Genomic DNA, 11,528 nt, shown 5'->3' with positions numbered 1-11,528 from the left:
CACCACGCCTCAACCACCATAACAAGTTCGCTAACCCTTTAAGTCCTAACGAGGTAGCTAACATATCGGGTTCAATTTGTACCAAAAATATGCTGTTGTGCCTTGTGTCTCTGTATATGTCGTCATGACGTGTCATTTGACAAAGCCTTGTGTCGATGTTAGTTGTCGATGTAACAGTCTTTGTTAGATGTCAATGTATGTCTATGTTAGATCTCAATGTGTCGATGTTAGATGTCAATCTATGTGTCTATATTAGATGTGTTTATGTTAGATGTCTATGTAAATGTTTGTTAGATGTCGATGTGTGTAAGATGTCTATGTAAAGGTTGGTTAGATGTCGATGTCTATGTAAATGTTTATGATGGATGTCGATGTGTCTGTTAGATGTCCGTGTTTGTTAGATGTGATTGTAATGGTTTATGTTATAGACGTCAATGTAAGTGTCAATGTTAGATGCCCATGCATGTTTGTTAGATGTCGATATATGTGTCATTGTTACATTTCAACGTAAATGTTGTTCGTGCAAGTTTCCAGTCCTCCAGCCACGTGACATCATGCGCGTCAAAGTGATAACTCGTACATTTCACGGAGGGAAAAAAAACAGACACCATTGGTAGTTTTGACCGGGAAAAAAAATCATTTATTTTTTTCGAACACCTCATGTCTCTTTCAGCGTAAGAATAAACATGACACGACCAAAATAAAATATACCAACACAGGCAAATATTTAAGGAGCACTCAAGAGATACACTTCAGCTCATTTAATCCCACCTATTTTTACTAACGCAAACCCTTCAATTCTAGCGCCCACAGAATAGTGTGCTATAATGCTATAAAAATATGGAGCCTTTACCTGACAGCGTTTGAATATAACTGAATTCCCATTGCTCACGAAAAACTGAGAAACTAAGAACAAACATTTCAAGCACAAGCTTGACTTGACTTCAACAGTTCTATTTTTTCTTTTGTGACAGCTCAGACATCAAAATAATGCTTTCCTTCTATAAAATAAAAACAGCATGACAAAAGGTGCTGAAATAAACTATATACGGAAGTGCGTGAGTGACAGTGTGTGCATGTGTTTTTGCAACGCATGTGTACACCCCGCCATACAAATTACACAATTCGTTGGGTATGTGGTATACACTTAAAAACAATTGCCTTGGAGCAAGTGAACACAACACGTCTCACACTGTATACATGCTGTAGAAGGGCTGGGCGATATGACCTCAAATCAATATCGCGAGAAATCGAGCAATTTTACCTCGATAACGATAAATGCACAATAAATTCCCACGTGGACTAAAATCAAAATAAATGCAGGAATTGCATATTGACTGTTTTTTTTATTGACCAACTGGTACACTTTACTTTCAATGAAAAATAAAAGTACAAAAATCATTTGTATGAACATTCCAAATAGCTTGCAGGGTTCGCGGTTAACTTTAAAAACTGCTTGCCCATAGGGCAAGTGCCACTAAAATTTGCCTTGCCCGAGTGGCCAAATTACTTGCCCGACTTGGGCAAGTGACAATTTTTTTTCTCTAAGAATAAAATGTTTATGGTTGTAAAATGTGCGCCACAAATGTAAATAAACATATAATCTGATAAGCATAAATTAATCTTGTTTTCATCGTCAACCATGAAACCCTACTCACAAGAGCAAATGTATCATCCTGTGCAGTTATTGAAAATGTTAATTGTAGTTTTAATAATTAACAAATCTGCATGTTAAATTGGGAAAATGATATTACAGCAATCCAGATGATCAATTTTAAGTCCAGGAGAGCGTATTAATTGAGGAATCACATGAGTAAATTATGAGTGTGGCAAATTTGTGTATTCCTTTAAGACCAGTGCCTGTGGTGCTGCCTCCATAAGTTTCATAGCATAAACAGAACACAGTCACTGACACTATGTCAGGTCACATCATGGAGCTAATGAATTAACAGCCAATAATCAAATATTACTCCCTTCCTTACTCACAACTGAATTGTCTACTTAAAAATATTCGAGCTATTTTAGTCATGTCAGAGGAATCCGAAATGTTCGGATTTGAACGAACTCGTCGCCAATTTTCGGCCAAAATATCGTAGGTTTTTGTTGTGTTTTTCAAACTTCAAATGAGGATGCTACGACAGCGAGTTCCAATACTGCGGGATTTATTGACGTCCACTTTAACTCGACATTCACTGAACTAACTGATCCCCGTAGCGCCCGCCCATTGCCCCCGATAAGGCCAATGGACCATACCAAAACATAAGGGGTTGTCTGGGTTAAACCATCACCATACAGTGCACACAAACAGATCACACCACCGTTTTCGTCAAAATTAAAGATATTTGGCTGCTTTAAAAAATGCTTGCCCGGTCGGGCAAGTTGCCCATAATTTTACCTTGCCCGTGGCCAAATTTCACTTGCCCCGGGCAATCGGGAAGCGGTTAACCGCGAACCCTGAGCTTGCTTTGCATGACTTGAACAATGTCACAAAGAAAAAGGGTACCTCTTGCGAAATATTTTTCTGCAAATAGATTGCGCCAAGATGCTCTCATGATGTAAATAATGGCAAATAAAAAAACGCTAAATAAAATGAAAGAAAATGTCAATGCAAGCCAAATAAACAAGTGGGTATTATCGGGGAAAATGTGCCGTCTCGAGTACTCTGCTGCGCAGTCGCCACTTGTCATCTATGTAATGCACAGTTAGGCTCAATCAGGGATCCATGTTGCGACCCGACCACAAGTCGGATGTAGATGCAAAATGCTTGACATGTCTAAGCTCCCGGCCCGATGTAGTCCATATCGGGAAATACGGCTTTCATGAAGCGTTTAAATCCTGTGCGCGCCACGTAACTAGAGGAGCTTTATCTTTAGCTATGTGCTAAGCTATCGCGTCCACCTCTGAGACGTTCTCTCGTATGGTGTCGCCTCCGTTCATGGGCTGTTGTCACTTGTCGAACCTTGCTTCTCACTTTGAACTTTCAGCACAGCATGGTTGTGTTGTGGGTGGTGAGAAAGCTTCTGGATTTGAATCGCCAGCAACGAGAGCGACAGACGGGTGGAGTCACATGACTAGAGGCGCTGTAGCGGTCTTAAAGGGGCATGAACATTGCCGCAGACAAAAGGCTTTTCTTTTTTTATTCATCGAATTTACCGACATGGGCAAAATGATTTCGGTCATTGTAATAAATTTCGGTAACGGTAAATTTTCGGTTTATCGCCCAGCCCTATGCTGTAGCATGGCTTTTTTTGCCGTGGGTGTCAAATATTTTACTTTGTTTTCAGAGTGCTTACAGACCTCTTGGTTTTGCCTCAAAATAATTGTCTGCAAAGCAGTCTGTGCCATCCGCATCATTGATGTGCAGGAGTAGCTTGTTGGTAATAAATAGCTGCAAGAAGTCCGCTGTTTGCCGCAGCATCCAGTGGTCCAGCGCTCGCAGTGAAAGTCTTGTCTGGCAGCCCGAACCATGCCCAAACATTTCGAGATGCACGCCCACTAAATTCCAGAAATATAAACATGGACAAACTTGACATTCTTCCAGATTCTGTCTCTTTGCATTGTTTTGAAGTTACTCCTGCAACTTTTCCACTTCTTCGATCCTCCCCATTGTCTGAAAAAGAAGTGTATATTTTGATTTGAAATAATGACCTCAACATACCAATACATTTGTTTATCATCTGAACTGGATTATTTTGAAACAACATTTGGGTTGGACATCTGGGATTTGTTGTTGTGTATATTCAGAGTAATCCTTTTCTTGTATATAGCTAAAGCAATAGTCGCTGGCCTTGAAAATGGGTACAAGACTTGACCAAATTAAGATGCCATAAGGTCTAATTTGCCCCTTCTCTACCACAACTGATTTAGAGGCCATTAGTAACAGATTTGAGAAGACCACTTTTAAAGATATGAAGCCAGAGCTCGGCACCGGACCCATTTTAATTATTTATTATAATTTTAATGTATTATTGAGCAAATGACACAATATGTCAGTAGTGATTACCACAGAAGTCATGTCAAAATAGTGCAAATTCTGAGGTCGACTTCAAATCAGACAGGCGGAGACGAGCGCCAGAGAAGAGATGAGAATCAGAAGAGATGTTGAAGAAGCTAATAACAAAAAAAACAAAAAAACACATCAAATCTCCATGTAGTAGCAACGGGGATGGCTCATGGGGTCAGGAGAAGTGAGCGGGAGATGGGGAGTATGAGGTGCCGTTGGGGACAAAAGTCAGGAATCGCTTCACACTTCTGAAATGCACTCTTACACACCAGTGAAATTGTTGTTGCTCATGCATACTTATGAAACGCTATCATACATACGAGTGAAACGCTCTCATACACACTAGTGAAATAGTTGTTGCTCATACACTCGTCAAATGCGCTCATACACATAGGTGAAACATTCTCATACACACCAGTGAAAGGCGCTCAGGCACAATTGTGAAATTATTGTTATTCATAAATACAACTGAAACATGCTCATGCCCATACACGAGTGAAATGCTTTCATACAAACACCCACACTGTTGAAAATGCTGTCATGAACACAAGATCGCACAAATACTAAAATGTAAAAATTAATCATTTATTTAGCAGAGATGCATGGTGGGCGACTTGTTAGCACGATGGTCTCACAATGCAGAGGTCGCGGGATTGATTCCGGCTTTCCTGTTTGGAGTTTGCATGTTTCCCACACGCCTGCGTGGGTTCTCCGGTTTCCTCCCACATTCCAAACACATGCATGGCAGGTTGTTTGGACACCCTAAATTGGTGTGAGTGTGAGCGCGGATGGTTGTTTGTCTTTGTGTGACCTGCGATTGGCTGGCAACCAGTTTAGGGTGTACCCCACCTACTGCCCCAAGATAGCTGGGATAGGCTCCAGCACCCCCCGCAACCCTTGTGAGGAGAAGCCGTACAGATAATGGATGGTGGGATGGCATTCATAATGGACGGCCGCCACGGTGGGCGACTTGTGAGCACGATGGTCTCACAATGCAGAGGTTGTGGGATCGATTCCGGCTCCGGCCTTCCTGTGTAGAGTTTGCATGTTCTCCCAAGCCTGCGTAGTTTTCTCTGAGTTCGCCAGTTTCCTCGCACATTGCAAAAACATGCATCCATTTACTCTGATGCCAATGTTTTCTGTACCTTATGGCAGATTTTTCTCTTTGCCGAAGACTATTAGCACTTGTAGAGCGAGGACCTGTGCCACAGTCGTCAACTGCACCCTAAAATCTGATCATTTTGTATTTTAGACATTACACACTACACAGTTAAAGATGGCCCAAAAAAGAAAAATGGATTAATGTATTTCAACTTACATAATACTCTTTAAAGAGCTGACCAGCTCATTCCCAGAGGTACGTATTGGGGCGTATTGGTCGTCTTTACAGAAGACTCCAGGAGGTAACTCAGGTTTGACCTTCAGCCACAACAGAGTGTTGGGTGTGAGTGCTTCCAAGTCGTTGAGGTCGGAAGATGTCCTTGTGATAGGCCTGCTGTTTATAACTGCTTCAGCCTCACCAAGCAAGGTATATTGACTTTCTTCACCCGAAATTTGTTCTTTTACAGTGACATTCAGGATTTTTCTCACAGACCAAATAAGTCGCTCACAGCTTCCTCCGTGGTGGGAACCTGCTGGGGGATTGCTATGCCACTGAATACCTTTTTGCAGCAAGTGTTTCTCGATTTACTTAGTGTTCCATTCTTTGATTGATTTCTTCATTTCACTGTCAGCTGATCTAAAGTTGGTTCCGTTATCAGAATACATCTCTCTCACTTGTCCTCTTCTGACAAGAAATCTTCGGATTGCGTTGAGACAAGCATCTGTGTCACGTGAAGATGCAATTTCCAGATGTACGGCTCGTACAGCGAGACATGTAAAAATCACGCCGTATCTCTTTACTTGTCCTCTAACCCTACTTACTTAGAATGGACCAAAATAATCAACGCCAATTCTCTTGAAAGGCGGATCGTCAGGTAGCACTCTTCTGATGACTCTAGCAGCTCGAGGTATCCAAAACTGTTGATGCAGATTAGCCATCATGTGGTTCCTTCCAGCGTGAGCTGTAATCTCATGAATGTATCTCAGGACTAGCTTTGTGTTATGTGAATCCTTGGCAAGATGGCTTGCTGTTTTGCTGTTTCAGGCATGGCTGCGTGGCTCAACTGTCCACCAACCCTCATGACACCATCTTGAAGTACTATATTGAACTTGTAAAGTGGGCTACTTTTCTTCACCCTTTTTTGTTTTTCAAATATGGCTAAATCTTTTTTGAAACTTCGCCTTTGACAGTATTTCACAAGTTCTCTTTCTGCTTTATCCAAGTCGTCGCAGGTCAAATACTTTCCTTTGACAGTTCTCTTGAATAAATTCATCTTGCCTTCTTCACCTAATGTGATTAACTCCTTTCTATTTTCCTTTACTCTGTCAGTAAGTCTTTCAGCTTTAGAAACCAGGCTACGGCCTGCTTCAATGCTGTCCAAGACGAATAATGGTTCATCCACTGGCCCAGAGAATCTTTGGGCTACAGTGACTGAATTACATGCACTTGAGTCACTCATTTGACCTCCAGGTCATTAATTGGTAATTTGAAGTGGTTTTTGTGTTTAACTAAATTCCTGGACACTGCCTGATTTTTTTCAGAGCTGTACAACCACTAGAAAGGGTGGTTCCCACAATGTGAGTTTTGCTCAGGTGGCCCAACAATGTCACAAAAACAAGTAGGGGTGTGTGTGTGTGTTTGTATAAGCTACATGTTGGGGACCAACATCGGACAGCACACCCACTGTAGGGGACCAAAATTTTTGTGGGGACCAAAAATCTGGGCCCCACAAAAAAGAGCATTGAATTCAGTGATAAGAAGCTCAGGGGGAGGTCCTGTCAAAGTTTCAGGGCTTCCCAGGAAGGTCACAAAAACAAGACGAGTGTGCTAGAAATGTGTGTGCGGAAAAATTACTCAGGATCGCTGTCTAGTGGTCGGTCCCGGTACTGCACTTACGCACACTTCACACACTCGGCTGGTCTGCGCATGTGCAGGACAGTCTGCTTTATGTCAGGCAGCCACCCTCCCCTCCCCCACAGCCCAACCCGAAAAATTGAGATGTTAGTTAAGTATTTATTCCTATTATTGAGTGAGATTACATATTTTTACTTGGCAGCTGGCACAACAGCTAAGCTTGGAGCACAGTTATTGCAAAATAAAATAAATAAACAGTAACAACAATAACGATTGTTAATATTGTTATACTTTATAGCGTAACCTATTTATACTAATTTTCTGTATGCAATTTCAAGTGCAACTAATATAGTTGTGCATATAGATAGCCACCAAACTCCATACATTAGATAAAAATAAGAGCCACGATGTTAACCAATTAACAGTTCAAGAAAAAAGCAGACATCCAAGAACTTGCTTTGTTACTTTTGCGTGGCCAGAACTACAAACCCCAAAGCAGAGCAAACCCAAAACATCAGAGAAAGTACAATACTTTTGTCAAGGAGTGGTGCTGCTGCTTTGCGATCGCTGCCACCATAGTGAACGCGCTCCCACATTCGTGCACACGCACACATGCCACACACCTGTTTTCCACGTCCTGTCAGTCCACTCCGTCGGTCCGCATTTATTTCGTTGGTCAGCCATCACGGTTGGGTGCGCACTAGATCGCTGTTAAACCATCTTCTACGCCACAGTCCTCGTGTTCAACAAACATTTCTCCCGAATTCGCCTACCATGCACAACTCTCCACTTTCAAACCGAGCGCCGCTGTTACTTCCGGGTTTTTAGCGCCAAGCACTTGACGCTAGCGTGTGACGTCATGGCGAAATACTAGGTTTTAAAATAAAAATTTTCTTTTTTTTGTACAGTCTAAGTGCATGGGGTTATGATAGATCGAATGAGTATACCTTTATGTACTCACTAACATTTATGTTGATCATAAAATGTTGTTTTGATGAAGAAAACTGTTATTTTTTAGAATCAATTGGCTTAGGGCACTTGGGCAAACTACGGCCCGGGGGCCACTTGTGGCCCGTTAAACGTTTCAATCCAGCCCCCCAAACTTGAAAAAAATTAAATGAATAAGCCTTGTTAATGGTTTATTTTCTAAATACTGTGGTTTTTCAAAGACATATATATTGTTGTAATGCTTTTGTTCACTTTCGTTTAAAATTAAATGTATTTTAGGACTCATTGTGCCCCCCCCCTCCCAATCAAAAAGTTTGCCCATCCCTGGCATAGTGGATGGGCCGAGGAGTTTAAAAGGCACACATCATGCATTTTTCAGTCAGTTTTAGCCAGGGCTTGGTATGGGGAAGACCAGCTGGTTTACATGTAATCATTAAATTTTCCCAAGTTTTATTTAAGTTAATTGGACAAAACAAAAAAAACGCAATATTCTTCTGCCAGAGAGTATGTAATATTCTTCTGCCATTTTATTGTAGAGGGCCATTTTGAGCCCCTAACAATATTATTCAACCAAGAGATCATGAGTCGTCGCCCACTTACTTTCTGAAGTCAGCTGGGATGTCACGGCTGTGACCCTCGTGAGGATAAAGTGGTTCAGATGGAAAAGTAGGACTAAGGGCTTTTTCTCAGGTTTCCATGCGCAAATCCATGTATATTAGGTTAATTGGAGACTCTAAATTCTCTACTCATCAAATGACATTCGTGACCCTGATGGATAGATAAAATAGATTATTAATCTGCCATGGGAAGTCCAAGGTGTCTGGTAGAAAGAAATGCATTCATACACTCATTACACAGTCAACCAAGCAAAGACACAAAGCCTAGGGCAGGGGCGGGCAAACTTTTTGATTGGAGGACCACAATGGGTTCTAAAATATGACAGAGGGGCCGGACCAGGAGCAGATGGATGGAGTGTTTTGGAAACCTCACCTCATCTGAGAAAAAAAATACATTTAATTTTAAATGAAAGTGAATAAAAGCATTCCAACAATAATATTTGTCTTTGAAAACCACAGTGTTTAGAAAATAAAACATTAACAAGGTTTATTCATTAAATTTTTTTCAAGTTCGGCGGCCCGGATTAAAACTTAACGGGCCGCATGTGGCCCCCGGGCCGTAGTTTGCCCTCGCCTGGCCTAGGGCATAAACACATACATGTAATATCCAATCCGCTTATTCTCACAAGGATAGCGTGCTGGAGCCTACCCAGCTGTCAACGGACAGTAGGCGGGGCACACCCTGAAGTGGTTGCCAGCCAATCGCAGGGCACGCAAAGACGAACAACCATCTGCGCTCAAACTCACTCACAAATGCAACCTCCACACAGGAAAGCTGGGTCCCGGGATCGAACCCTGCACCTTGGGACTGCGAGCCGGATGTCCTAACCAGTCTTAACTCATTAAATACCAGCCATTTTCACTGGAGCAACCCGCTCAATCCCAGCGTTTTCCTGGGTTTTGACTAATATTGCAAGGCCCACAGAATATAGTATTCTAATGCTATATAGACATGGAGCACACCCGAAGAAAGATGAGACTCTCTTCTTTCAACAGAAAAAAATGTTTGTTCCTATCTTTTTCCATTCTTGAGCAATCGGCATTTGAAAATAGCTAAATTTCATGAAAACTCCAATCCCTGGGGAAAAAACTGAGAAAATGAGCTTTTTGTAAACTGATGCATTTTGACCATAATTTGAATTTTGACACTATTATTTATGGCTTTTATGACACCTCTAACATCTAAATAATGCATGCCTTCTATAAAATAACAAAAAAAAGCACAAAAAATGTTTTTGATAAAATAAATTTATTTGCACATAACACTAAACGACTGAACTGTTGAACTATGTACAAAAATGAAATACATCAGTGTCATACATACTTTTTTTTTGTGTGATATAAAATAAAACAGTTGCCTTGATGCAAGGGCACACAACATAGTTCACACCACATTCTTGTTTCACTCCGTTTGCCTTTGCACAAACAGACCCGACACTTTCGTTGTGGTCTGGCTTTGCTGGTCCGTGGAAAATAGGCGAGCTTGTGTTTGTCCACTGGGGTTTGTGTGAAAATAATTGTCTGGGAAGTGATTGCTGGCATCCGCGATGTGCTGCAGAAGCTCATCCGTGAGAAACAGCTGCAGGAAATCAGCTGGCTCCTCAGACTCCAAATGGGCAGCGGCATTCAGTGGTCCAGGGGTTGCTGTAAAGTCGATTTTCCTCGGTTGCCATCCAGTGTGACGCCATCCGGAACCACTGCTTCCTGATGCACAACCTGTAAATTACAGAAATACAAACAATTGGAAATATATATTTATTGCTGCATTTTATTGCTGGCGTGTGAAGTTTCATATTATAATTTACCTTTCTTTACACCAACAAGACGAGGAGGAACTTTCTTGCCGCGGGATGCACAATCTGTGAATTTTAGAAAGTATGCATGATTACCACACCATTCAGTATTGTTGTTTCCTCGTCGGGGAGGAGATGCGCTCACGCGTAACTGCACATTTACGCGACATTTTCTGCCCGCAAGATGCATGATATGTACAATAAAAGCATGAGGGCTAAAACCACATGTTCAATGGTAACTTGCGAGCGTTTACTTCCTCGTCGGCGAGGACTTACGCTCGCGTGTAATTGTGCAATAGGCGCCCGGACGAGAAAGTCAGCGAGCAAGCTTGCGTCTAACTGCACATTTACGCGACATTTTCTGCCCGCAAGATGCATGATATGTACAATAAAAGCATGAGGGCTAAAACCACATGTTTAATGGTAACTTGCGAGCGTTTACTTCCTCGTCGGCGAGGACTTACGCTCGCGTGTAATTGTGCAATAGAGGCGGCCGGATGAGGAAGTCAGCGAGCAAGCTCGCGTCTAACTGCACATTTACGCGACATTTTCTGCCCGCAAGATGCATGATATGTACAATAAAAGCATGAGGGGTAAAACCACATGTTCAATGGTAACTTGCGAGCGCTTACCTCCTCGTTCGGGGGGGATCTGGTGAGGACTCTCAGCTGCTTTGGCTATTGTCCGAAGGCAGGCGATGCAGGCCGCAAGGCACGCGCACCCTCTTTAGACGCCGTTTTGTTGTGACGACGACGAAGCGTCATCCTCTCAACCAAAGCGTCTCCATCGCCTTGATGCTTTTAGGAAGCTTTTTTTTTACAAAAAAGCATTCCTCGATCGTCATTTGCTTGGAGGATTTCATTGCTAACGCTACTAATGCGACTGCTGCTAGTGCTGCCGATGCTGCTGCTACCCACGCTGCTCTCCACACTTATAAGTCTACCCCAGGATCCCGCCCCCCCATTTGTACCTCTGGCGCAGATTCAAGGCGGATCTTTTGCACCTCTGCCCCCTGCTGGGTGATTTTTACATGATTCACAATGCGGACAAGGCTGATTCTCAGTCAGAGGTTGCATCAGACCCTTATGTACACTATGACGTAAAAAAGACAGGAAACGTACTTATACGTCTTTGGTAGAGGGCGCCATTGCATTAAAAGACGTCTTTGTACGTCTAAGGGAGTAAATGAGTTGAACAAAGTACAGGGTCCT

At 42.3% G+C, this 11,528-nt stretch overlaps 1 long non-coding RNA gene across 1 annotated transcript; it reads right to left on the bottom strand.

Moving 5' to 3' along the window:
• Positions 1-10,037: 10,037 nt before the first annotated feature.
• Positions 10,038-11,254, bottom strand: LOC148315568 (uncharacterized). The gene is made up of 3 exons (XR_015840805.1): positions 10,950-11,254; positions 10,330-10,383; positions 10,038-10,240 (listed from the first exon to the last, which is right to left on the bottom strand). It is a non-coding gene; the product is annotated as an uncharacterized LOC148315568 (long non-coding RNA).
• Between the last annotated feature and the right edge of the window lie 274 nt (positions 11,255-11,528).

Source organism: Idiotropiscis lumnitzeri, unplaced genomic scaffold, assembly GCF_059441095.1.
Source record: "Idiotropiscis lumnitzeri isolate Australia: NSW breed Sydney's pygmy pipehorse unplaced genomic scaffold, RoL_Ilum_1.0 HiC_scaffold_95, whole genome shotgun sequence".
NCBI classification, from domain to species: Eukaryota; Metazoa; Chordata; class Actinopteri; order Syngnathiformes; family Syngnathidae; genus Idiotropiscis; species Idiotropiscis lumnitzeri.
This window is presented reverse-complemented; position numbering and strand designations above follow the sequence as displayed.